Below are 27,687 nucleotides of genomic sequence, written 5' to 3' on the forward strand. Positions count from 1 at the left end.
GTTATTTTCATTATTTTATTTAGTTAGAAGCTTGCTTTATTATGAAACTAGTATAAGGTGAATGTATAACAAAGGATATTAATAAATTTGCTGTCTATTTGCTTTAATATAGGGTTATATATTAGTATGTATATTTTTTTTCTCTTCTCTCTTTTAATGCATGTGGTTTATGTATAGATAGCTAATCCAATTGAAAGTGCATTATTATAGTGAAAGTGCATTATTATAACCTACTGAAAATGCATTTTTTTTTTACTTTATTCTTTTTACATGTACTACTGTTACATTTTTAATTTGATTTGTTTAAATAGTAATTAACCAAAGAGATGCAGTTTATGGCAGTGTTTGTTAGGGAATGTTTAGTTTAGGCTTTGTTGTAGTGAAGTTAGGTTTTATAGGTCTTAATTGTGATACATGTGTGAAATTTTACATTGTGGTGTTTTTATATCTGTTGTTTCTTTTAAACCCTTTGTCATTTTATATTATACAGGACCTATTCATCTCCTGGTCCGGGGTTAGAGTGGGTATGCACTGGTTGAGGACGGGATATAAGGATTGCTTCCAGATTATGTATGATTTTGAATTTACTGTTTTTTGTTTTTTCCATGCCCTCTCTCCAAAACTTTCATCTTACAGTGAATCTTTGAAATGTGGGAAGTAGATTCATGGAACGTTAGAGGGCTCCAGAACTTGAAGAAAAGGAAACTGGTGTTACATGTACTGTTGCAGGCTAAGGCATGGTTTATCCTACTCCAAGAAACACATTTAATGAATGATCAATGGGGTGATGTTAAAAAAAAGAAATGGATTAGAGAAGTAGTAGTATCTGAAGGTAAGTCAAATAGTGCTGGGGTAGCCATAATTATTAAAGATCAATACAAGGAAAAGATATTAGATTCTAATACAGATAAAAATGGACGGTGGTGCTATGTTATTCTTTCGTCTACCTTATTTGATAAACCTATTTTACTTTTAAATATATATGCTCCCTGTAATGACCAACAACTATTTATAGCATCACTATATTCAATTTTAACACAATTTGATAGATATTATGTAATTGTTGGAGGGGATTGGAATACCTACCAGAATCCGAAGTTGGATAGATCTTGTCCACAAAGAGCATTTAACAAGCATGCTCTATTAGCACTGAATGATCTTAAAGGAGACTTTCAATTATATGATCTATTTCATTATCTGAATAACGATAATAGTACAAGCAATTTTACCTTTTATTCCCCATGTCATAAAATGTGGTCCAGAATTGATTTCTTCCTGATTTCAAGAGTATTGATCAATCTAGAACCTACAGTTATGGTACATGCCCGTTATATATCAGACCATTCTAAAATTTCGTTGAGTTTTACTAAGGGGGTAAAAGATACTTTGAGACAAAGAGGTTATAATTGGTCTCTTAATCCAAATCTATTGAATAAGGAGGATATAATACTGGAAATTATAAAGTACCTGAAAGACTTATTGATTGGTTTAGGGAAACAACAATTTGCTCCAGATATTGAATGGGCAACAGTTAAAGCTCAAATAAGAGGGACACTTTTGCAAAAAGCATCTTATTATAAAAAGATATTAAACAAAGATATTCAAACTTTAGAAATAAAAATTAAATTACTTGATCAAGAACTGATTAGAGATTTTAATGAGCAAACAGAGAAGGAACTGATTAAATGTCAAAAGGATCTCTTTTTACTTCAGAATAGTGGATTAACATTTCAAGAATACAAGACGTTAGTGAGGTATGCCAGTCATGTTCAAACACCATCAAGAGCGTTAGCTAGGATCATTAATCAAACAAAACCAATCGTGCAGATTTCGGAAATACAATTTAATAATAAAATATATTCTAAAACTGAGGAGGTTCTTAATATCTTTGAGAAAATATACACTAATATTTATGCTGGACAAAAGGATATGACCCCTAACAGGAATTATGAACAATTTCTACAGTCAATTAAGTTTCCAACAATAGGAGAGGACATTCAAAATGACTTGGTTAAACCGATATCTGAAGAAGAAATAGTATATGTAATTCAGCATATGAAATCACATAAATCACCAGGTCCTGATGGCTTGACAGTGGAATTTTATAAAAAATTTGCAGATATTTTCGGTAAGATACTTTCAGTTGTGTTTAACTACATAATTAGGAATAAAATTAATGATCCACACCTTAACGCCTCAAAAACTATTTTTATACATAAAGCCAATTCAGATCCTCAAAATCCGGATAATTATACACCGATATCATTAATAAATGTAGACATGAAAATTCTAACCTCTATTATAGCATCTAGACTGAAGAGAATCATGACTCATATCATTTCTAAAGAACAGACTGGTTTTATGGCAGGTAGACAAACCAGTGATAATACACTCACACTACATACTATGTTAGAGCATGCTAAGCAAAATAATTTAAATATTTATGCCCTTATAATTGATGCCCAGAAAGCCTTTGATAGGGTTGATACAAATTTCTTGTTTGATCTTTTACCGTATTTTAATATATCACATGAGTTTGTCCAAATGTTACAAATATTATATAGTAATCCCTATACTACATTGTATATTAATAAAAACGTCTCTAAAAGAATACAGATTAAGACTGGAACACGCCAGGGTTGCCCTTTGTCCCCTTTATTATTTAATATCTATCTTGAACCATTGTTTTATATATTAAACAAAATGTTTATCATAATGTCCCAATAATTTATGGAACTAAAATATTAATGGCAGCTTTTGCTGACGATCTTAGCATTTATTGTGCATCTCCATTATCAGATACTGAAAAATTACTGAGGGCTGTTAATGAGTTCTCAAAAGTGTCTAATTATAAAATTAACTTGAAAAAAAACAATATCTTCCCTTTAAAGACACCTAAACCCTTTTCGTTATTGCCCTTAGTGGGACAGGTATCATTTAAAGAAAATATTAAATATCTAGGTATTGAGTTCTCTACTGATAATAAAGACTTTTATAATAATAATATTAAAGCAATCTGGGAACAAATAATTTCTGATTTTGGGAGATGGAAAAATTTACGACTGCCAATATTAGCAAAAGTTTCAATTATCAAAATGAACATATTACCACGATTACTGTATATTTTTAGGTCAGCCAATTTATTACTTTTGAAGTTGTTTTTTAAACGGATTCATAAAAATTGGCTAAATTCATTTGGGAACCAAAGAAAACCAGGATATATTATGATAAATTAATTACCCCAAAAAATAGGGGAGGCCTGGAATTACCTAATTTTGAAATGTATTATTTAATTGTAAATTCTAATAGAATTTTAAGAATTGCCAATTATGATATAAATAATACTAAGTGGACACCACCTTGGGTAGTTCTGAATTATAAATATATTCTAAAGTTAAATATCAATCCTAAAGCAATACTTTTTTTATGTAAGGATACATTGAAATTCTATGGGATTATTGAACACTTCAAAACGAACATACTCTCTTTACATAATTTATTTCATTTATTAGATTTGGTTCAACATATGATGGTTTTTCAACCCTTTCATAAGAATCCTAATTTAAAATTGAATAATCAACTAATTGATCTCAACAAGTTTCCATTGATAGTTAATCTAACTTTGATATATAAACATCTTGACAGTTCGGCCAACCAAATAAGACAAGAACTTAACTTACCTAAAAATTATCTGGTTATTCTGAGGCAAATTAGAGAACTCACTATAAGCTATTTTAAAAGTTTTAAACTGGAAGAAGAGGCTATTAATAGATGCTCTTTGTTGTGGCAAGCTCTCCAACAGGATCTTAAATATATCACAACAGCAAATCAATTAATTAAAGAATTTCAATTTCATGATACAATTTTGTTATCAAACTACTGGGAAGAGAAAATCTTACTGACAGATAGAAGTAATATGTTAAAAGCAATTGACTTGACCATCAAATCTACTTCTCTTCAAAATTAATATATACCCAGTTGATGATTTGGAACAATGCATATTATACACGTCTTACCCTGCATAAATTTAATCCCAAAAATTCACCAACTTGTCCATACTGTAAGAATCAACCAGCTGATCTTCTTCATATGTTCTGGAGTTGTAAATGTATTTTCAGACTTTGGAATTCCCTTAAGATCCAACTTCAAAAGGTGGGTTACCAGAGTACAATGTTATCATGGAAATTTATGATTCTGCATATTCCCCCGAGAGAGATCCCTAAATCACAAATTATTATATATATATTAATATTTTTCTATTAATGAAGCTTTATATAGCTTCAAATTGGTTAGACCCATCTAAAACTTCATGGCAGAACTTTAGAGTTCTAGTGACAAAACATATATTGGCTCATAAATTACTATTAAACCCACAACATAAAAATGTTAATAATCCAAAAATTTGGGAACAGATTTTAATATTATACTAGCATAGTATTTTCAACTTGGAAATATTAATAATTATTTATGTGTGTGGAGAGAATTTAGTAATCAACTGTCTATTACTTGCATTTATTCTTATGCTTTTTTATATTTAACTGTATTACATGGAAGCATTCTTGTAAATATTGTATATAGAGTGTGGTTATTAGTGATATTAGTTAATGCTTGATTTGTGAATATATGTTATTTTTGTTCTTATTTGTGTTTGAAAATAATATAACAATAAAGATTTATTATGGAAAAAAAAAAGAAAGAAAATGGACAAAATGGATGGAACGTTATGGTGAGTACACAACTTCTTTATCTGATTTTGTCAAATTTCATTCATCCCTCAACAAGTGAGACAGAGTCCACAGCTACCAGAATCCTGGGATGACTCTAAGGAAGAATATTCCTGAGTACTGTGGAGCCAAAGGGTACTCTTCCCCTTGAGACCAGATTCAATTTGTAATGAGTAATAATGGTATGAGTATTAGCCCACGTTGCAGCACCACATATATTGTCCATGGAAGACTTTCATAAAAATATTGATGAAATTGCTATGGACCTGGTTGAATGGGCATCTTACAGCTTTTGACAAAGACAAACCTAATTTTTGTAGACAAAGGAAATGCATTTAGCCATTAGGCTATAGCTACTTTGGTAACTGTTTTGTCCAGGTTAGATTCTGCAAAGGAAACAAATAATTGATGTTTTTCTCAAATTTTTTGTTCTATGCAAATAGAAGTGTAACTATCTGTGAACTTCCAAGAAATGTAACATGTATTCTTCTTTGTGAAATTTGGAAAAAAACTGGAAGATTGATACATTGAGTGATCCTGGATTCTGACACCACCTTAGGAGGGAAGGATGGATTGGTTCATAATGACACCCCTATCTTTATGGAAAATTAAATAAGGAGGCTTAGAAGATAGGGCTTGAATATTTGAGATGCTTCTAGCAGAGGTTATAGCTGCTAAAAATATAGTTTTCCAGGTTAAAAATATTAGCTCATATTTTGCTGATGGTTCAAATAGTGATTGAGTTAAAGCTTATAATCCTAAGTTCAAATCCCATGGCAAAGTTGGATCTATAAAAGGTGGTCTAAGAAGAAAGTTTCCACTTATAAAGGCCTTAGAAAGTTTTGAAAAAGCTAAGGAGGAATTATTCACTCCTATGTATGACTATGTATGACTTTCCCGGTCAACAAATGTTAAATAAATAAAAAGAATAAAAATAAATGTAGAAATTAGAAATGGCAGCTAATTGAAATTTAACAGTCGAGGAACTTGCCCTTTCATTAAAAATTGCAAACAAAAACTCAAAAACTTTAGGTACTGTTACTGAAAAAGGATTAGTGTCTCTTTGTTGGGCCCAAAAAGCATACCTTTTTCATTTGCTTTTGTAAATTTTTCTAATGGAAGCTTTAAGGGAAGACAAAAGCATGTGATATACAAGGGAAGACAGCCTTAGCTGTCTGGCTATTAATGGAAGTGGAGAAACCATGCAATCAACTTTAGGTCTGAAATGTCCAGGTGAACCATGCATTTAATACAGAATCCATAGTGGGTGAACTAGATGAGGCCAAAGAAAGGGGAACCAAATCTGATGAGGCCAAAAAGGTACAATGAGGATGACTGTACTCTTCAACTGAAATGTTTTCTGGAGAGACTTGGGGATTAGAGGAGCTGCAGGGTAAACGTAAAAGAGACTGTGGGAGCCATTCATGGAGGAAAGCGTCTCTTGGTGAGTCCCCCAATGGGGTGATCAGGGTAGAGAACTTGCTGCATTTTTTGTTGAGGGGGATGCAAAGAGGTCACAGCAAGGCTGGCCCCATTGGCAGAATATTTTTTCTGCAACTTTCGTATTGAGAGACCACTCATGAGACAACCAGTAGTCAGGGACTTAGGGACACATAGAGATAGTATTCTGGCCTTTGATCATCATATTTCTACAGTGGTGAGGATATAATTTTATGTTGAGCAATTTATAAACAAAGGTATGGCATCTAAGTCCAAGGAACTCATTGTTCCACTGTATTCAACATTCATCACACCTATCATTGAGTACAATGCCCCCTTTGGTATGTACCTAACCAGGCATATCCAACAAGTGGAACGTCCACAGAGGCTCCTCACTAAAAGAATACAGGGTGTAAGTAATGTGTCCTATGCAGACCGCCTCAAGGCCCTATCCCTGTATTCTGTCTCCTACAGACTTTTGAGGGGAGATCTATGCCTGGCATACAGAGCATTGTCAGACCCCACTCTGATGGACGTCCTGCATATCCACAAAACAAACAGTACCAGAATTACCCGTTCTAAAGACTTAAACCTTGCCTGTGATATAAATAGGGCCTGCTGGAGAGATGGGTATATATCCAGAGACTACCTCATCTATGGAACAGGCTTACCGTCCGTGTGAAGCAGAGTTCCTCCCTAATCCAATTCAAGTGCAACTTGGACAATTGGATGGGAAACCAGAAATTCATCCCTTGTTTGGCACCTATGTCTCTGATGCAAACAGGTAATCTGTAAATGGTTCATCTCCCAGGCCCATGCTTACACTTATCAAGGGTATCAGAACTTGTCAAAGATTTGGGATGCATGGCTAGGCTTAAAAAGGCCTTTGCGGTCATTAGCCTAGTAAACACCTATGAACCTATGAGCAGAATGGACCTTCTCAACTTGTCTGTTATCATGCTGGATTTCCCCAAAATATGCATTGTTTTTAGAAATTTATTGGATGAGATCACCCATTGAAGCAGTCTCAGAGCTTCTCGACACAGAGGGTAAGATCTGGTATTCTGATATTGTCCGTCTGAATTGCAATAGTTCTGGAAGGGAGAAAGTGTTGAATGCCCTGCTATGCTAGGAGTACTGCTCTCCTTTCCAGGACATTAATATGCGTGTTGGCCTCTTCAGGGGACCAGGTGCCTTGAACTATCTTTCCCAAGAAGTGCCCCTCCCACCAAATTTGGGAAGCGTTCGTGGTCACTATGGCTTTGGGCTGAGGAAAAATGAAGGGATGGCTTTGCAATTTCTGAACTGAGCAAATCCACCACAAGATTTCAATTCTTGGCTGTGCTCATGCTCTACTCCTGGCTGATCTCTTTCTCCTTCTTTCTATATGCTCTGCCTTCCAAAATTTCAGTTAGACTTATCATCTATCTTAACTAATACTACCTAATATTAACAAACAGACTCCTAACATTCCTCATATCTGTTAATCCACCCTCTATTTTTCCTGTAACAATGCCTTCGCTGTATCTCTATAGTGTGAATAATATAAACACCACATAAACTAATTTATAACAACCAAAACTACTGACTATATCATAAAGATCACTTTGCACATTGTTCTGATACCCAAATGGTTAGGTTGTATTGTACGCATATATGATTATCTCTTCTACTAATGTTTAATTATTTGTTTAACAATTATAACAACCTACTATATGATAGACATAGTTCAACAGATGGTAGAGATATCCTAATGCCAGGTTATATAACATTTATTATATGCATATATGTCTAATTTCCTCTTACAACGTTTATATATTGATTTGTGTGTCTCCTCTTATGCAACTGTAATTATTTCTTGTCTATATTGCTGTCTGTACTGTTGGAGCTTGTCTGCCCAGGCCTCCACTGAAAACCAGTTCTTCTGACCCAGATAGACCATCCTGGTAAACCAATGTCAAATAAATAAATAAAGAGGTACTTTCTGCATGCCTGAATTATTCTGGGTGGACATAGGTTGATGCAGAATAGACCACTGAGTTGTTAGGGTCCATTGAAGAATTCTCCTATGGTATCTCAGTAACAGAACCAGAACTATCACAGCAGACATTGACCCCAATACTTCTAGAAACAATCAAACTCATACAGGATAACTTTGAATTATCTTTTTTATTTGAAATCAAGTTGTTTGTATCCTTGGTAAGAGAAGGGAAGCTGTCACTGATACCGTATTGAACAAGGCCTCTATGAACTCTAATACTTGAGATTGTTCTAGCTGGGATTTGTCGTGATTTATGGTAATTCCTAAATAAGAGCAAAGATGGAGTACACAATCTCATGCTTTTATCAGAAGATGCCTGGTTGGAGAAGTTATAAGCCAGTTGTCCAAGTATGAAAACACACGGAATCCCTGAAGTCTCAAGTTACTACTGCCATGCATTTAGTAAATACACTGGGGACTGTGGTGAGATCAAACAGCACAGCTCTGAATTGGTAATGACTGGCTCCCAGCCAGAAGCATAGGTGTTTTCTGGATCATCTGTTCATTTTTATGTGATAGTCCACATCCTGAATATCTATTGAGCACATCCATGTGCAGGAAAGGTAAAATGGACTGAACTGTGAACATCCAGAACTCTGTTACTGAACGGATGTTTTCAGAGAGCTGAGATCCAAAATTGGTTTCCAGTCCCCAGTTTTCTTTGGCACTAAAAAGAAACATTTTTTTTGTAAGTTCCAGACACTCTCTGGTCTGGGGGGACCTATTGGATGACTCTTTTTTTCGAGCAGTTTTCTTATATATAGTGCTGCTGCTTTCCTCTGACTACGTGGAACATCAGGAATTTTGTTTACTGTTAAGGGAGGGGGAGAAAAGGGTATTATATAATCACTAGAAATAATCCTCTGCACCCATGTATCTTTTGTAATGTCTAGCCAAGCTCTCTGGAAGAGGGAAAGATGACCCTTGACTGCCTCCAGAGGTAGACAATCAGGCCTCCTTTCAGGAGTGCTGGTAGGATCTGTCTGAAAAATTGTCCCTAGATCCTTGATTCTGCAGGTTTCCTCTGCTATGCAGGCAGCATCTCCTATTAGAGCTCCCCCCTCCGCCCCAGGGGAACTATCTCCATGTGTATCATAGGAAGGACCCTGAGAATTTCTGAACCAAATTTTTCAACCACCTCACTGATTCCTGGAAAAGGTTGTTTGAGGTGTCAAAAAATGTACGTCCACTGCAGACAGGGTCCTACCATCCTGCTCACACCTGGATAGTCTGTCTTTAACTTTGAGGACAAACAAAGTACTTCCTTCAAAGGCAGAATTGATGAAGGAAGACTTGAAGGGATCCACAAAATCACATAAGTGCATCCAAGCATGTCTCCTAATGGAAATGCCTGAACCCAGCACCCTTGAGGTACCTTTAGCTGCATGTGAAATGAGCCTCATTGATGAATTTGAAAAGGACTGTAGGGTAGCCAGCTGTGAGGCAACAGAGATCTCTGCCTCAGAAGTGATAGTCCTAAGAGAGATTTGGATAGCTCTTTAATCAAATCCCTCTGAAGTCTGGTGAAGTGTGCCAAATAATTCAGTAACCTGTGTGCAAAGGTCACTGAAGCATATACACACTTCCCAAATCTCTGCAACTCCCTGGACTCCCTGTTAGGAGGATGGACAGATGAACTCTGATCTGCAAATTCCTTCTTTGTGGCTGCAACTACGATCATGGCATCTACTGGTACTCTTTGCTTCCTTTCAGTCATGTCAGGATCCTGTCTGGTCTCTTGGGATTGGCTCAAAAGACTTGGGTTCCTTCCACGCCCACTTAGAGATCAAATCAATGAGCTCATTGGTGGGCAGAGTCAACTAGAAGATAGATGGGCTAAACCCAAAGGCTTTCAGGAATACCAATTCCTCTTGGGAAGGGTTATTGGTAGACCAACCACCCCTCTGCTTGAGGATCTCCAGGATGTCTCTAAAGGAGACACCATCAGGTGGTGGTCTTGGGGACCTCTCACTCTCGTCAAAATCTGTATCTTCTGTGATCAACACTGGAGGAGAGTCTAAGTGCCTCTGTTTGCACTTTTTATTACTAGGAACCTCTTCTGCAGGATGTTCTGGAGAAGTATCAGAAGATATGAGTATAGCCTGTTGGGTAGTCTGGCGACTTTGGGCTGGCTGTTCCTGTGGATTAGAATGTTGAGGCTTGAGGCACAAAGACATGAGACTGGGAAGAGGGATCTGAGGGGTGGAGAATCATCCTTCCTCTGGAAGTAGACAACACATTCTCCACTACCTCAAAGGCAGAATACTCTTGGGAGAAAGAGGTTGACAGTGCCGAGAAGACATACGTCTGGATTGTCAGCTCCCTTTGACCCAAAGGCAGCCTATTTGAGGCAGAGGTCAGAGTGGAGCTGCTCAAAGCCAAGGATCACAGGGGCAGAGACAGCTCCGACAACTTCTGAGTTGATTCCAAAACCTTGGATCCGGCAATGGTGCTATGAGCACAAGGGTCATTTGGCTTCAACACCCTCAGAGCTGGTCCATTCAGAGAAGGTATCAGAGCAGAAGATACAACAATCTTCAGATCCAACACAGATGATTCCATAGGTCTCTGATCCAGGAGCTCCAAAGCTGAAGGTCAGATTGGAAAAGGAGTCAAAAGAGGTGCAGTAATACTAGTGATGGTCTCCAGCCCCAATGGAGTAGAAACTAGGAGAACTCCCATCTGAGTTTGTGCTGAGAGAGATTTCCTCATTATTCTGTCCACAACTGCTTCTGTTAGACAAGAACAACAAGAATAAGAGACTACTGAAGGGGTCCTACAATTATGGCGTCTCTCTAGGAATGGTGATGGAAGATGGGAAGGAACAGGGTCTACAGATGATACATATCGGGTCCTAGGGAGGTTCTTTGGCTCTGAGTGTGTCGGATCCGATGATGTGGACCGGTTATCAAAATGTTTAGGTTCTGATGGTTTAGTCTTTGGATCCGATGAATTTGGATCTGATTGCTTAGACATCTTGAGAGATGGGAGGATCCAAAAGGGTCCAATGGATGCTTTCTAGACTTCATCTTCTCTAATCTCTTTGAGGTTTGAGCTCCAAATAAAGACTCAGAAAAGGAAGTCAGTAATAAACCTTTCAAATTTAGTTTATTTTTCTGGTCCCCTAAGACCTGTGGATTAAAGACCTGACAGATGTTGCAAGACTCTTTTAAATGAGCAGGGCCTAAACAGTACACAGAGGAATTGTGTGTCTGAAAGAAGGATTTTATGCTCAAAATATTAAAATTTTTTTAAAACCTGAAGGTTTTTCAGCCATACTGAAGAAACAAATACAGTCCTATAACAAAAAAGAGAAATCCTTTTTTTTTCTTTTGAAAGGAATGAAAGAAAGAAAGTGAAAGGTTACCAACAATGAGTAATTAAAGAAGTTACCACAAGTGTATAAGCAATTTCCAACAATGATAAGCTAAATTACACTGATAAGTGTAGCAAGTATAATGAAGAAATATAATATAAAGAATAACTAGAGACAGTAAGAAACTGAAATATCTTACTTCACTCCAAAAAACAGCACTAAAGCTCAGGTCCTAACCACATCTATACGTGACGGCGGCAAACGAGATCTGAGGTATGGTAGGGGACTACAGCATTATTGGTACGGGAGGAGCCTGAGACTTTCCAGTAGCCATGATCTGGCAAAGCAGCTGATTCAGATCTGAGGATCAGATCCGAATCCACTTGTTAAGGAATCATAGGATCATAGGAGGTTACTAGGGTATTGACCCTGAGGCCCTTATAAGCCCAGCCAAGAGTTTAGCCCATGTTTAGACACGTCAGCACCCAAAGCCCCTGTCCAGCAGGGACACAGGTGGAATCCCAGGGGTGTATTTTCTGTTTCCCATCCAGTTGTCTGGGTTGTGCTTAAAAATGGATAATGAGGTACTCTGCTTGATGTGGAATGGGAGTCAATTCTACAGACGGGGGAGTCACTGGGACACAAATCTATCCCACCAACAAGTCCTATTGATATCACAAACCAGGTTGAGGTCACATGTATGGGATGCTTGACTGGAGCTTGACTTGAATGAATAAAAATCGATAACATCAGAGCTCTTGCTTTAAAGACAGGGCAGGCAAGTCGATCCCAGATGCCAAGTCTGCCTGCACAAGTGGCATTTGTGAACAAAACATGGATTATTTGTTGCAATGCATCTTATCTGTCTGGAAGCCGAGAGTTAAAGCGAGATGTTTTGTTGTTCCCCCAGAAGGCTGGGCTCTCCATTATTGTTTATTTGTTAGGTACAGTCAAGGACAGTGCAGAGTGTAGGATTATCAGATTTGTGATGCACATGTAATTTCCATAGTTAATGCCAGACTGGGAAAAAGAACTTTTTGATGGTCTGCCTGCATTTCAATGGAATAGGTCCTATGAGACATTTGGATATAACACAGTGAGGGACACCTTCCTGTGACTCATATATAGTTATCAGTATACTTCAGTATGCTTTGGAACATGGATACCAGGGTATGATGCACATAGCTGGAGATGTGGGATGGTGGATGCCTTCCATTTTCATGTCATCTGGGATTGTCAAATCTCTTCATGATTTGTAGATGACACTTGCTAAGTCAGTATTAAATGTAGCTGGGTTCCAGATCCCTGCTTCAACTCATCTTTCTGTTTGGGGTGTCTTTAAACATACTGAAGCTTTAAAATGACATTCAGCAGTTCAGTTTACTGGTAGCTCATACCCCACAGTCATTGTTCTGGGAAAATGGAAGTCCCCTATAACTGATGATGACCTCTAGATAAAATAAGGGTTCTTGCCAGCCAAAATTAAATGAGCTATCAAAATTCAGAAGATGATCACTAGCTTTATTGAGTTATTGGGTAGCTTAAAATGCTAACCTAATAGCATGTGGAAAATGGGTGGCCAACCCCAGTTTAGGACAAAATCTTTTGATTTCTACCTCTTTAATATGTTTAGAGTTTCATACTTCTTATTGCTCAGAATATGCATATGGAGGTATAACCTATTGTTGAAGTAACTTTTTAAGTGAATTAGAGTAATGTTTACAAACTGTCCCTGACCCCCCCCCCCACCATTAGTTTTGGCTATGTCCGAATTCTTGAGCAAAGTTGAGAGTTATATGGGGACGGGTCTACTTCAAAATACTGAAATTTCATAATGTTGAATTTCATAACATTGAGACCAAAACATCTAAATCCCAAAACACTGAAAACCCAATACATTGAAAACTCAGAACATTGAAAGTGTGCTTCATAACATTGAAAACTACAATGCATATGTAAATAATATCCTCTCCACCCATAATAACACCTAACTAACAAACACACTTTCTACTACTTTTCTGCAGGGGGGCAAGCCCCCCTGCACCCCGCATACCCCCCATAAATTAAATATACCAACTCCAAGATCACACCACAGTGGAAAAAAGTTAAGTTCCTAACTTCACTATACACTGAGGTTAGGAAGTTAACTTTTTTCCCCTGTAGTGCGATCTTGTAGTTGGTATATTTAATTTATGGTGGGGGGGTGCAGGTGGATTTCCCCCCTGCAGAAACATAGTAGAAAGTGTATTTGTTAGTTAGGTGTTGTTGTAGGTGGAGGGGATCTTATTCACTTGTGCAATGTAGTTTCCAATGTTATGAAGCACACATTCAATGTTCTGAGTTTTCAATGTTTTGGGGTTTCAGTGTTTTGATTTTTCGATGTTATGGTCTCAATGTTATGAAATTCAACATTATGAAATTTCAGTCTTATGAAGTAGACCCATGGGGACTTATCCACTTCCAACCACACACAAGTTGTTCGCTGTAACAGCAAATTAAAAAAATGTATATTCTGCTGTGGGCAGTGTCTGCTGTTACCACTGTCTATAGTTTTATCTGGCTTCCTGCTATAATTTAAAAAATTAAATAAATAAAACTCATGCCTGCAAAGGGAAAACCATTTCTGAGGATCCACATCTCTACAAGTACCAACAGACTACAACCAAATGACTACTTGACTAGAGTTTGCCGGGAAATTACTATAATTGGTTGCTAAGGGCAACTAATTACAGGCGCTAAGACTGCACAGATGTTCATCGTATTAATCACTGCTGCAGTAGCCTTAACATATGAGATTACATCCTGCTATGGCTATAACAGCTGACCAGCTTCCAAAGCTTAACAACACCTTCTAAGCACCCAAACCATAAGTCAGCTCAAGCAGAGCTGAAGAAAAACAGTGGTCTGGGTGCCTAGCCCATCAGAGCTTTCCTACCACTGAACAGTGTTCCTCTTGCAGGCTTTCAAGGATCAACAATCTGTTCCATTGCTGGACAAAGTTCCCTGTGTGGAAAAAAAACCCTGAACTTTTTAAATTTGTGACAATTTTTTTCTTTGAAATATATAAACTGTTTTTGTATACTGTCATATGATTTTTAGAAACTTATTCAGGAGCATTACTTTTTACTTTTGTGGAAGAAAGTTGTTAAAACTTAGTTAAAGCTATTTTTCTTGGTATAATTTGTATAATTATACTTTCGAGGGCTGGAGTAAGTGCTTAAAGTGCTTTTAACTATGTTTTTTGTGGACAATTTACATTTTAATACTTATCTGTTTTACCGATTATTGATGCCAGGCTTCCCTGGAAATCTGGTATCTTTTTCAGCTTTACCACAGAACAGCCTATCAGTTCTTCTGCTCTTCCCTCTTCCAGCCAGAAAAAGAAAAGCAGAATTGCCACTAGAGCAGGATACTAAGGTGCCTCCGCAGCAGATGGGTGACTCTGCTGTGGCCATTTCTGGTTCCTCACACTATTCATCTTTTTCCTTGGTTCCCTCTAGTATAGTCCCTACAGCTTTACAGATCAGAGGTTATACTCATGCTCTGCAGCTGTTACAGTGCCTTTGATGGCCAAGGGAAAACCACTCTTGTCTGTCCTGCTTGTCCCCAGGGATGTTTTGCCTGTCAAAAGTAGATGTGCTTCTTCAGAATTTCCCAAATAAAAGAAGCAAAACATTAAGACATATGTCTTCTATCTCAATTACTTTGGACAGGAGTTATTTATTATGCCTAGCAAATGTTTTAGTTCATGCTCTTGACTCTTCCGGTTCTGATGTTTCTGGTAAAAGAAAAAGGGATTCTTCATTTCCTGATAATGTTCATGATTTTGTATTACAAAATGATTGCAAAAGGACAAATTCTGTCTTTTATCCCCAAGTGTATGATTCAGACTATGAGACAAGTGTGGCATCTGACAGTTCCTTTGAAGTGTTTTCTTTTTGTGAAACAATTTCCAGACTGAATCAGTTGCTTTAGCTGGAACAAAATATTATTCAGCTATCTCTTAAGAAATATTATGACTTACTGCAACTGGAATTTCCTGAATTAAACCAGTTCCTTCTGCTCTTCAAGCATTGGAGGATGTATTTAGTGCACCCAGTAACTTGTCTTGTCTGAGAGCCAGCTTCTGCCCCAAAAAGCTGATATACTGTACAATGTTCCTCAGTCTTGCAAGCTTTTATATTCTAACCCCAGATCAGACCCAGCACTGAATTTCGAATGCTGCCAAACATCTGGTAAATGCTAATCATTCTCCTTCTGACAAAGGAATCAAGGTATTGGCAGCAAATAACTAGACAGGGAAATATAATAGAATGAGAAGACACAAATAATTTATTTGGACTGCAGGTTAGAGATTGCCTTCCCTATCAAGGACTGATATCAGAGTATAGGCAAAGAGAAGGAAATGTGTGTGTGTGTGTTTGTGTGTGTGTGTGTGTGTGTGTGTGTGTGTGTGTGTGTGTGTGTGTGTGTGTGTGTGTGTGTGTGTGAGTGTTTAAAAAGTGTGATGGCAGAGGCAAGCTGATTCAGGGACTTTCGTAGATTTTCAGCCTTCCTTCTCCAAATCTGTCAAGGAGTCTTATGCTAATTCCACAACTATTTGCAAAAAAAACAAAATAAGCAGACAAAGTAAGCTGCTGTTAGGCAGACTTTTAAAAAGCAATAGTAAGAAGGTTCCAATAATAAAAGAAGAACCCCTCAGAATAAAGGACAGTTTAACAAGTCTGAAGCTGAACCTCCAGTTCTCTCTTTGGCAACAGAAAGTTTCACACAAATGGGTTCTGAAAATGATTCACCATGGCTCTCTCACTTCCTTCCAAGGGATTCTTCCATACCCACCACATCAAACTTCTATTTTCTCTCCTGTCATTCAGTATCTACTGACTCAAGGGGTTATAGAAATGGTCTCTCCTCCTCAGATAGGAGAAGGGTTTTATTCAAGACTGTTTGGATATGTCCTTTTTAAACCAGTTAGTAATAGTGCCCAAGTTCAAAATGTTGTTTCTTCACAACCTGTTACATTTCATTCTCCATTTAAGTTTTCTGGTGCCCTTAGATTTAGAAGATATCTTTCATCACATTCCTATAACTCTAAATTTAAATGTGTCTCAAGGTTTTCTGTGTCTGGATCACACTTTCACGTTTCTGCATTATCCTTTGGGTTATCCACTGCTCCAAGGGTATTTGCAAGATAAACTCAAAAAAAAAAAAAAAAAAAAAAAAAAAAAGAAGAGTAGTTACAAGAATGAACAGTTCACTTTGATAAAATGTGATAAAATGTTACACCAACTACTGTGACTTCAGCTGGACAATGTCTACTTTAGGAAATGCATTAAGAAAAAGGTGGGTCACTAAAGGTTTATGTATTTGGAAATTCCCAGATGGACTTGATTTTAAATTTCAAGTTACATATATTACTTATAGGACTGTTTGATCATTGTAGTTTAGAGGTTATCGAACTGTTAATTAAGATAAACCAAAGTAAAATTAATGTTCATAGGATCATAGGAAGTTACTAGGCTATTGGCCCTGAGGCCCTTACAAGCATAGCCAAGAATTTAGCCCATGTTCTGACAAGTCAGCACCCAATGCCGCTGTCCAGCAAAGACACAGGCAGAATCCCAGGGGTGTGTTTTCTGTTCACCATCCAGTTATCCAGGATGTGCTTAAAAAGGGTTAATAACGTACTCTGCTGGATGTGTAGAGGGAGTCTATTCCATAGAAGGGAAAGTCTCTGGGACACAAATCTGCCAACATGCAGATGCGGGTTACTTGAGTAGAGCTAGAGTTTTACTGCAGGATCTTAGGACTACTGATGAGAAGCTTAGAAATTACTTATTGTTTAGTTTTAATTTGAATAAATATATTGATATATTTAGGAGAGTAAATAAATACTTAGATACTGTGGTGGTCAAGAAGCTTGACAGGGATGCTAAAGATTATGAAAATGGTACTGCATACCCTTGCCCCCTCAAGAATTTTACCAACCAAACCTTTTTAAACACACATTCTGCTGAAAAGGACAGAGCTTCAAATTTGGGTACTGTTACTCACTGTAATGAAGGTAGGAGAGTTGAAAATGTTGAAAGTTTTTTTTATCAATGGACAACCCCCCCCAAGACTGGAAAGGTTAGCCCAACCCTTAAATCAACCACAAGCGAGGGACCCTGTAAACTATCAACAAATACGACAGAATTACAAGAATCATGTAGGCATGAGAGATTGGGAGAAGAGGGGACCCATTTTGAATTGTTTGAAAAACGTTTTACTTTTGTTCAACATAATAATATGATTTTATTAGATGTGTTGGTAGAATTAAAACTTTTGTTAGTAAGCTGAACTTATTTTACATGTTTCATGAAGCTAGTAGATCTATAAATGCCTTTTTGTAAAAAACGTCATACACCTAGTGATAAGGGTGGAGGTATGGTTATAATGGACAGTATCGGGTATTCTGGCAAATTGCTTAATTTTTAATACAAAGATAAAAAAATCCTGTAAGGTCTCTCTAAATGAAATTCAAATAGCATACAAAAAGTTAGATGTTTATTTGTATGACAGTTTGATGCAGGAAACAATAACATATGAGGAAGATAAGTTTCTAAACACTGGTGAACCTAGGGTGCCATCTGTTTTTGGAATCAATGATGTTTATGTCTCCTACTTAGACCAATTATTTCAGAACAGGCTTCTAAGACATACCCTACAGCTGTATTGTTGGATAGGACATTGAAACCTTTTTTACAGTTATCTCCATATATTCTTAAAGATTCTTGGAATTTTTTGAGGAATGTTGCAGCTGATTCTTGGCACAAGGACTTAGCTTTTGTTACCATTGATGTAGTTGATCTTTTTAGGAGTATATCCCAAGAACAGGGCCCATGGTGGTTTAGGGAGGTACTTTTAATGTGTGAATATTTGGCCTCTGTTAAGAACAACTTAATTGTTGATTTGATCAAGATTGTTTTAACTAACAACTTTTTGTATTTTGAGGGGGAATATTTAATGCAGTTAGAAGGTGCAGCAATGGGAGCAGCCTGTGCCCCCATTTTTTCTAACACGGTTATGTGGGAGAATGCCTATATTTTTCAGTCTTGTTACTCTAAATGTTGAACCAGATATTATAGATTTCTGGATGACATCTGTATTTTCTGATGGGATACAAAGGACAATTTTGAAAAATTTTTTTTAAGTATATAAACAATGCTAGTGAATTCCTGAAATGTATATATTCGGCTACACTAGATTCCACAAACTACTTAGAAGTAACTATACTCTTCAAAGTGACAGATGGTTTGAAGTCCGATGTTTATAGGAAACCCACTTTTTCTAAGCCATACTTACATTTTAATATCTGTCACCTGAGAACACAAAAAAAAAAAAAACTTAGTCAAAAGTGAAATGATTAGATGTGTCGAATGAATGAAGGGGTTATCCATTCAATTTGGTATATAAAACAAGACAAGACAGGAAGTTACACAGGGAAGGAAGGACAGATTTATTCCCATTTTTGGGTATCATTGAGACAGACAAGATAGTTATGAAAGACTCTGGAAATGAATCCATTGGAAAGGTGTTCAGTAAGGCTATGGTGTTAAAGTATAGTACCAATTCAAGTGTGTTAAAAGATATTATTAACAAAAAGTGGAATATTTTTAGACTGGACTCTAGTTTGATGGAGAGTATTGGACAGCATCCTATATTTGTTTATATGAGAGAGGACAACTTGAAGAATACATTTGCATGGGAGAAACAATGCTGTTGTTGAACTGGGAAATACTGAAAAGCCAGGTACATGGAAATTTGGTATGTGCAATTATTGTAATTTTGTTCTTGAAGGAGATCATTTCCCAGTAAAATATAGGGGAAAAGAACTTAGATCAATAATATGTGCCAATTGTTGTAGCAAATGTGTTGTTTATATTGCTATGTGCCAGAATTGTGAATGTTTTTATGTGGGAAAACTGAATGTCCATTGAAAAACATAAAGTATGAACATTTATATGACATAACTAGAGCTGCATAGGACATCTGTTTGTAGCCCATGATCCTCTTGGTGACGTACTTCTGGGGGTCTCTCCAGTTGCTGCAGGTGTCGGGTAAGGTACATCCCAAAAGGGGCATTGTATTCAATTATGGGCCTGATGAGTGACGAGTAGAGGGGCACAATGACCTCTCTTGATCTAGATGCGAACCCTTTCGTGATAAGGTGGGCTATATAGAAGGTCTTTCTAACCACTTTGGCAACGTGATTATCAAAGGAGAGATTACTATCTATGTTGGTCCCCAAATCTCTAATTACTTCTTCTGTACTTAATGGATTACCACTTATGTGGCAATTTGTGGGCACCTTGTTTTTCCCAAAGGGGATGACTATGCACTTTTTAGCATTTAGCTTGAGGCCGTGGCTCTGGCACCAAGCATCCGTCTCTGTGAGACCCTTTTGGAGGATGCTTGTGTCAGCTGGAGATTCGATTATGGTCCCCAGTTTGCAGTCATCTGCGAACTTTGTCAGCCATAATCCCCCTGTGTTAGCCTGAACCTCAGAGAAGTATATACCGAACAAGAGAGGTCCCAGAACTGAGCCCTGTCGGACGCCACTTGTAACTGGTTTGGATTCGGACATGGCACCTGCGATTCTGACCATGTGGGTTCTATCTCTGAGCCAGTTTGCAACCCATCTTGTGATATAGGGGTTGATATTTAAGCTGGTAAGCTTATTTATGATGCCCAAGTGGGGTATTATGTCGAAGGCTTTTGCGAGGTCCAGGTAGGCTGTGTGGACTACCTTGCCCTCATCTATGGCTTTGGTAACTGTTTCAAAGAAATCAGCTAGGTTTAAGAGGCAGAATCTGCCCTTAACAAAGCTGAATTGGGTAGGGTCCAGTGTCTGGAGGCTCCCAATGTCTTTGTTTATGTGTTCCATGATAATACGCTCCATAGCTTTACAGACCAGACTAGTCAGGCTTATGGGGCGATAGTTTCCAGGGTCCGTTGTGGCACCACCTTTGTGGAGTGGGACCACTGTAGCTGTACGCCATTCTTTGGGTACATATCCTGTAGTAAGGCTAAGTTTGAACAGTGACTTAATGTGAGGGTTCAGTTCTTCTTGGAGCTCGTGTAAGACACAACCTGGGACACCGTCCAGTCCCATAGATGCTGTGTTTTTTTGCTTTGGAGAGGGCAGCTTTCACCTGTGCATCTGTGATGTCAGGGAGGTTACATTCAGTTGGGATAGGCATTTGCTCCTTTTGGGGGGAAGTGGGGGAGAAGTTTGCACTGAATCTGTCTGCCAGGATGTTGGCTATGTCTGTAGGTTCGGTATATTTTGTACCGTTATGCAACAATTCAGAGCATATCTGGGAGTTTCTGCCCATGTTCCTGACATAACTAAAGAAGGCCTTGTGATTATCTATAGTGTCTAGGGCAATTTTTCTTTCGAAGCTGGCCTTTGATGATTTTATGAGGGATCGAAGTTTCTTGCTAATACTGATCAGAGATGCCTTCCCTTTTTGGGATTTTGCTCTGTCATGTAGTAGCTTCCTCCTTCTGTTGTATAGCTTATTTATGGCCAGGGTCCACCAGACCGGTCTCCTGTTTTTGGAGGAGTGAGTCTTGGTTTTATCTGGGATAGCACGATCCATGCATTCCTGTAGGTGCTCATAGAATGCATTTGTAAAGGATTCTGCAGATTGGGCTGTATTATCCTCTGGCCCAGGGGCTTTGAAGGATTCCTCCTCAGTCTTGAGAAGTGCAAAGTTGGCTTTTGAGAAATTCTTTACAGTGATTTCCTTGGCTGGGGGTGGGGACTGGATATAGATGTCCAGGGAAATTTGTTTATGGTCTGATCTTACCAATGAGGGGTTTACCTCTGGTGTGGAACATAGAGTCCCCATGTTGGTGATGACCAGGTCCAATATGTTGTTCCCTCTTGTGGGAGTGGTGACCAGTTGTTCCATTGCGTTAGAGTTTATAAATTCAAGGAACCATTGGGCGAGGGTGTTTGGGCTTGAGTAGTTTTCCCAGTCAATGCTTGGGTAGCTGAAGTCACCCAATAACATAGTGTATGGAGAGACCTTCATATTCTCCAGTGTTCTCAGGAATGCCAAGTGGGGTTCCTGTAATAGGGAGGGTGTTCTGTAGCAGGCTACAAACTGAAAGGCAGTTTTGCCCGCTGTTAGTTGCGCATGGATGGTTTCCGATGCTTCATGCAGTGCCACTAACCTGGAGGTGTAGGTATCTTTGATGAATATAGATACTCCCCCTCCTTTTGTGCTTTGGTCCAAGTTTTTGGTATGAGTTATAACCTGGTAGTGCTAGGGTGCTCTCAGGAGCCTTGAACCAGGTTTCTGTTACTGCACAGACATCAATTTTCTCCATACTGAGGAGAGCTCGAGTGCATGCATCTTGAGGTTTAGACTTCTGGCATTGAGTAGCATTACCTTTAGTTTTTTTTATTCTTGGGCTGTCTATGGAGGTGGGTTTGTCCTTTGAGCCTTGCCTAAAAAAGGCACTATAGGGGTGGCAAGAGCCTTGGCCAGTATATGAAAGACTAAGGGTGACAGGTGCAAGCCGTCCCTAGCAAAGCAACGTGGCTTGTCGAGCATGTCATCCCAGGATGACAGACACTGGATCCCCTTTGAATGACACCAATACTTTAGCCAATTGTTGAAACTGATCATTTTGTCTTTATACTGTGGCATTATTCTTGGTGAGGGCAAGATGCTACTCAAGGTCAGGGTCATACCAGACTGGGCTACATGGTCAGAGAGCTCCTCTATGTCTCTTTTCATGTAGTCCAGGGAGGTACGCCTCAGGTCATTCACACCGGCATTGACAATGACGGAGTAATACTTGTACTTGCTTTGGAGTGACCTGAGTGCTTGCATTATGTGGCGGATCCTGGCACCCGACAGGCAGCTTACAGTGATCTTCTCCTTGTTCAGTCTGGTGAGCAGGACGTCAGTGTGCCGGACAACAGAGTCCCCTATAACAAGTGTATTTGGTGTGTTGTTTGGCCTTAAGGGCTGTGACTGTGAGGCACACTGATTTTGTGAGATATGTGATTCGTGGGTATTGTTGATGGGTGGCTGTTGCTTGGATATCTGCTTAGGAGGTCTTTGCTGTTTAGGCAGATTTTTATTTAGAGCCTCCGAGTATGTTTTTGTGTGTTTATGTGTTGGGTATGCAGATGCAATAGGTCTGTGTGAGACTGGATTTGTGATGTGGGTGGTTACCTTTTCCTCCTGACTGACTGTGCCAGTCTTGGGTTGAGAGAGCTCTGCCTCCAGTTTGGCTGTGTAACTGCATCTCTCACATGTATTAGAGTTTGTTGGAAGGAGGAGAGGGTTGTCTGTGTACATAAGGCAATTGTAACATTGCCTCAAAATTCCCAGATTCACCAGATGAACTGGAGAGTAACCTTGAAACTGACCCTTGGACATACCAGATTAGTATAGGGAACTGTTTTTTTACTGATCCGATTAGGGAAGGGAACTCATTTTTCACTTGATCAGGAAGGACCAATCGGGAGCCTAATACTTATGAGAAGTCAAGGAGGGTGTAGTGCTTTAGTTAGTGTTTCCTTATAAGAGCTGAGCAAGTGCAGGGCTTTAGAAAGAGAATAGTGTGATTACTTTGAGAGTTTGAACAGTTCTAAGGGAAAAAGTGAAGAGCAGACTTTGTGGAGCCTGGAATAGTTTAAACCTGTTTAGGCAGGGCTGCCCGACGCTGCTCAGTGAGCAAAACCGTGCAAAAAGCGAGTTGTAGGGTTTTAAGAGAGAGAGATCAAGGAGTTTAGAATTGACCCAAAATGGCCAATAAAACTACAGCTTCTAGGTAGTAACCACTCCTCCAGGGACAGGCAGGCTGTTCAGTGTTAACCACTCCCACTGGTGAACACAGAGACTTCCATTTAGCCCAAGCAAGCACTGGCCTTCTAGAAACTTCCAAACAGTTCAGAACAGCAAATCTATAATTTAACTTTCTTAACTTTCAGAAAGTGGGAAAAAAGCAAGATTTTTTTTTTTTTTTTTTGTTGTAGTTTAAAGGTAGCAGAGATACACAAGCAGCAAAATAAAGTTGTTTATTTATCCTATGCTGCTCAGCTCCTTTAGTTTCTCATAGCTATTCTTCTTTTTTATTTGAGGTTACCAATTTTTATAGAGTTCATTCCCTTTTATTACATTTTGGTATTTACAAGGTGTTTAGCTCCAGTGGTAGCCTGCTTCAGATGAGAAGGTATTCACATTGTTTGTCATTTCAATAATTTACTTTTCTTTGTAGAACAAAAGAATAAAACCCAGATGTTCACCGCAACGTTTAATGGTTGTACAAAGCTTTCGAGTATAACTCTTTCTCAGTGTATAAATTCAACAACAAAGTATGCCATTTTTTAAAAAAAAACAGTTCAACCAGAAAGGCTCATCCAGACTCTGCTACACTTTGCTGTGAAGGAAAGGTTAGTTTGCTGTTATTTTTTGTATTTCTGTATTGCCTTTCTATATTTTGAATACTGTAGTTTGTTTTCTTTACCTTGTGTTTTGCTTGCATTCTGTTTTAACAGCATATTAAAACTTCAAAAGAGACCACAGCTCTCTCTGTTCTGAGTCAGGCAGAATTTTTTTCCTCCCTCCCATCCATTTAAGTTGTCTTGTTAAATACCACTGTCTTTCTAGTTGCCCGCCTCTTATGTTAATCTGACCATATATCTCATTTCTCTCTACTTTCACTGGCTTATGTGAGTAATCACAAAACCATCACTTTTGAAATCCCACCCCTTCAATTATTTAAATTTATTGGCCATCCTACAGTATTTCATAGTACCAAAATACAAAAGTAACCACCCCTTTCAGTCCATCTTGCTGTTTTAAAAATAGTAACTCTCCACTAAACCTTAACTTTTTAAACAGGTAAAACTCAAGTTACCTACTTTCATATCTAACTTCTCTAGTGCACACTGCAGAGTGCATTCTTTTCAATCTTACCTTTAAGCATCCCTGTTACTAGCACTTTCTCTAATACCTAAAAGATCATCTCTACTTGACTCCAAGTAGACTTTTCTCTATCTGTTAAACCTAGCACTTGCTCCTACAGTACTTATTACCTTGATACGGCACTCTTATAGATAGCACCCCAAAAAGGCAAACCCCCATTTCTCGGTCATCCACGTCCCCCGGAATCTATTTTAAAGTTTTTTTGTCTAGTCCTTCTAGCATGTCGAGGGATCAGTTGCTAGTGTCCTCTCCTGCTCAGCTGGTGAACCTGGGAATATTGAGGCAATGTTACAATTGCCTCATGTACACAGACAACCCTCTCCTCCTCCCACAAAGCACAAATACATGCGAGAGATGCAACTATATGGCCAAACTGGAGGCTGAGCTCCCTCAACATAGGACTGGCAAGACCAGTCAGGAGGAGAAGGTTACCACACACACTATAGACCCAGTCTCACATAGTACCATCACAACCTCAAATCATACACATAAACACACAAAGACATACTCGGCGGCTCTGATCAAAAATCTACCAAAACAGCAGAGGCCACCAAAGCAGACACCCAAACAACCACCACCTCAGAACACAACACCTGCAACACATAGACCTCACAGTCAGAGTGTCAAACAGTCACAGCCCTTAAGGCCAAACACAATGCCAGACACACTAGTCATTGGTGACTCCATAGTCAGACACACTGACGTCCCGCTCACCAGACTGAGTAAGGAGAAGGTCACAGTAAGCTGCCTGTCGGGCGCTAGAATCCGCCACATAACGCAAGCACTCAGGTCTCTCAACAGCAGGTACAAATACGACTCAGTCATTGTCCACGCTGGTGTAAACGACCTGAGACGCACCTCCTTGGACTACATGAAAAGAGGCATTGAGGATCTCTGATTATGTAGCCCAGGCAGGTATGACCCTGACCTTGAGCAGTATCCTACCTTCACCAAGAATGATGCCACAATACAGAGATAAGATGATCAGCTTTAACAATTGGCTTAAACTCTGGTGTCATTCAAAGGGGATCCAATGTCTGTCTGCCTGGGATGACATGCTGGACAAGCCACGCTGCTTCAAGGGACGGCTTGCACCTGTCACCCCTGGGATTCGGATACTGGCAAAGGCTCTTGCCACCCCATAGTGCCTTTTTAGGCAAGGCTCAAATTCTAAACCTACCACCCTAGAACACAAAAAAGGAAAAACTAAGGGTAATGCTGCTCAATGCCAGAAGTCTAAATCTCAAAATGCACGCACTCGAGGCCCTTCTCAGTATGGAGAACATCGATGTCTGTGCAGTGACAGAAACCTGGTTCAAGGCTCCTGAGAGCACCCCAGTACTATCAGGTTTTACCTCTTATCATGCGTTCCGCCCCAAAATCCGGACAATACCAAGAAAGGAGGGGTATCCATATTCATCAAGGACACCCACACCTCAAGACTGGTGGCAACGACGATGCATCGGAGACCATCCAGGTGCAATTAACCATAGGCAAGACTGCTCTGCAAATTGTAGCATGTTACAGGCCACCCTCACAAACTCAGGAACCTCACATGGCCTTCCTGAAATCACTAGAGGGATAAATGTATCACCAAACACCATCATACTAGGTGACTTCAATTACCCTAATATAGACTGGGAACACTACTCAAGCCCAAACACCCTAGCCCAAAAGTTCCTGGAATTCATAAACTCAAATGCCATGGAACAACTAGTCACCATCCCCACAAGAGGAGAAAACATACTTGATCTCATCATCACGAACATGGGAGCACAATGTTCAACACCGAAGTATACCCCTCACTGGTGAGATCAGATCACAAACTAATCTCGCTGGAGGTCCTCATCCCACCCCACCTGAAATAAAAAGACCACAGTAAAGAACTTCTCGAAAGCCGACTTCACACTTCTAAAGACTAGTGTGGTCTCCTTTAAGGCCCCGAGCCGGCGGAAAACAGTACTCAAGCCACTGAATCACTTACAAATGCCTTCTACCAGCACCTGCAGGACTGCATGGATAAGGCAATCCCAAGCAAAACAAAGACTCTTTGTACCAAAGGCAGGCGTCCAGTCTGGTGGACCCCAGCCATAAACAAACTCTACAACAAAAGGAGGAAGCTACTACAAGATAGAGCAAAATCCTTAAAAGGTAAGACACCCTTGATCACTATAAGTAAAAAACTAAGAGCTCTCATAAAATCATCCAAAGCAAATTTTGAGAGAAAAATAGCTAAATACTCAAAAGACAATCATAAGGCCTTCTTTAGCTATGTTAGAAACCTGGGAGGAAACTCCCAGATATGCTCAGAACTAGTTCAAAATGATGTGAAGATTACTGATCCTACAGACATTGCCAACATACTGGCTGACAGGTTCAGTGCAAACTTCTCCCCACCCTCCCCACCAAAAGGAAAGATATCTATACCAAGCGATTGCAGACCCCCAAACATCTCCAACGCCCAAGTGAGAACTGCTCTCTCCAAAGCAAAAACACAGCATCCATGGGACCTGATGGTGTCCCCGGCTGTGTGCTCCACGAACTCAACGAGGAATTAAACCCACAGCTAGGACAGCTGTTTAATCATAGTCTTACCTCTGGATACGCACCAGGAGTGGCGCACTGCAACTGTGGTCCCACTTCACAAAGGCGGTGCCTCCACCGACCCTGGAAATTACCGCCCATTAGCTTGACAAGCCTTATCTGCAAAGCCATGGAGAGGATCATAATGGACCTCATAAATAAAGACATAGGAATTTGCAGACTTTGGATCCATCCCAGTTTGGCTTTGTCAAAGGCAGATCATGCCTTCTAAACTTGGTTGACTTTTGAAACAGTCACCAAAGCCATTGATGAGGAAAGGCAGTCCATACAGCCTACCTCGATCTGGCGAAGGCCTTCGATACAATACCCCACTCGGGTATCATTGAAAAACTCATCAGCTTAAATGTTAACCCATACATCACAAGATGGGTTGCAAACTGGCTGAGTGACAGAACCCACAGGGTCAGAGTTGCTGGCGCCATGTCAGACTCAAAGCCTGTCACAAGTGGTGTACCACAGGGCTCAGTCCTGGGCCCACTCTTGTTTGGCATCTACTTTTCCAAGTACAAGCAAACACAGGAGGGTTATGGCTGACAAAGTTTGCAGATGACTGCAAACTGGGCCATA

This window comes from Protopterus annectens, chromosome 1.part2, assembly GCF_019279795.1.
Source record: "Protopterus annectens isolate FY-2018-M chromosome 1.part2, PAN1.0, whole genome shotgun sequence".
NCBI lineage: Eukaryota > Metazoa > Chordata > Ceratodontiformes > Protopteridae > Protopterus > Protopterus annectens.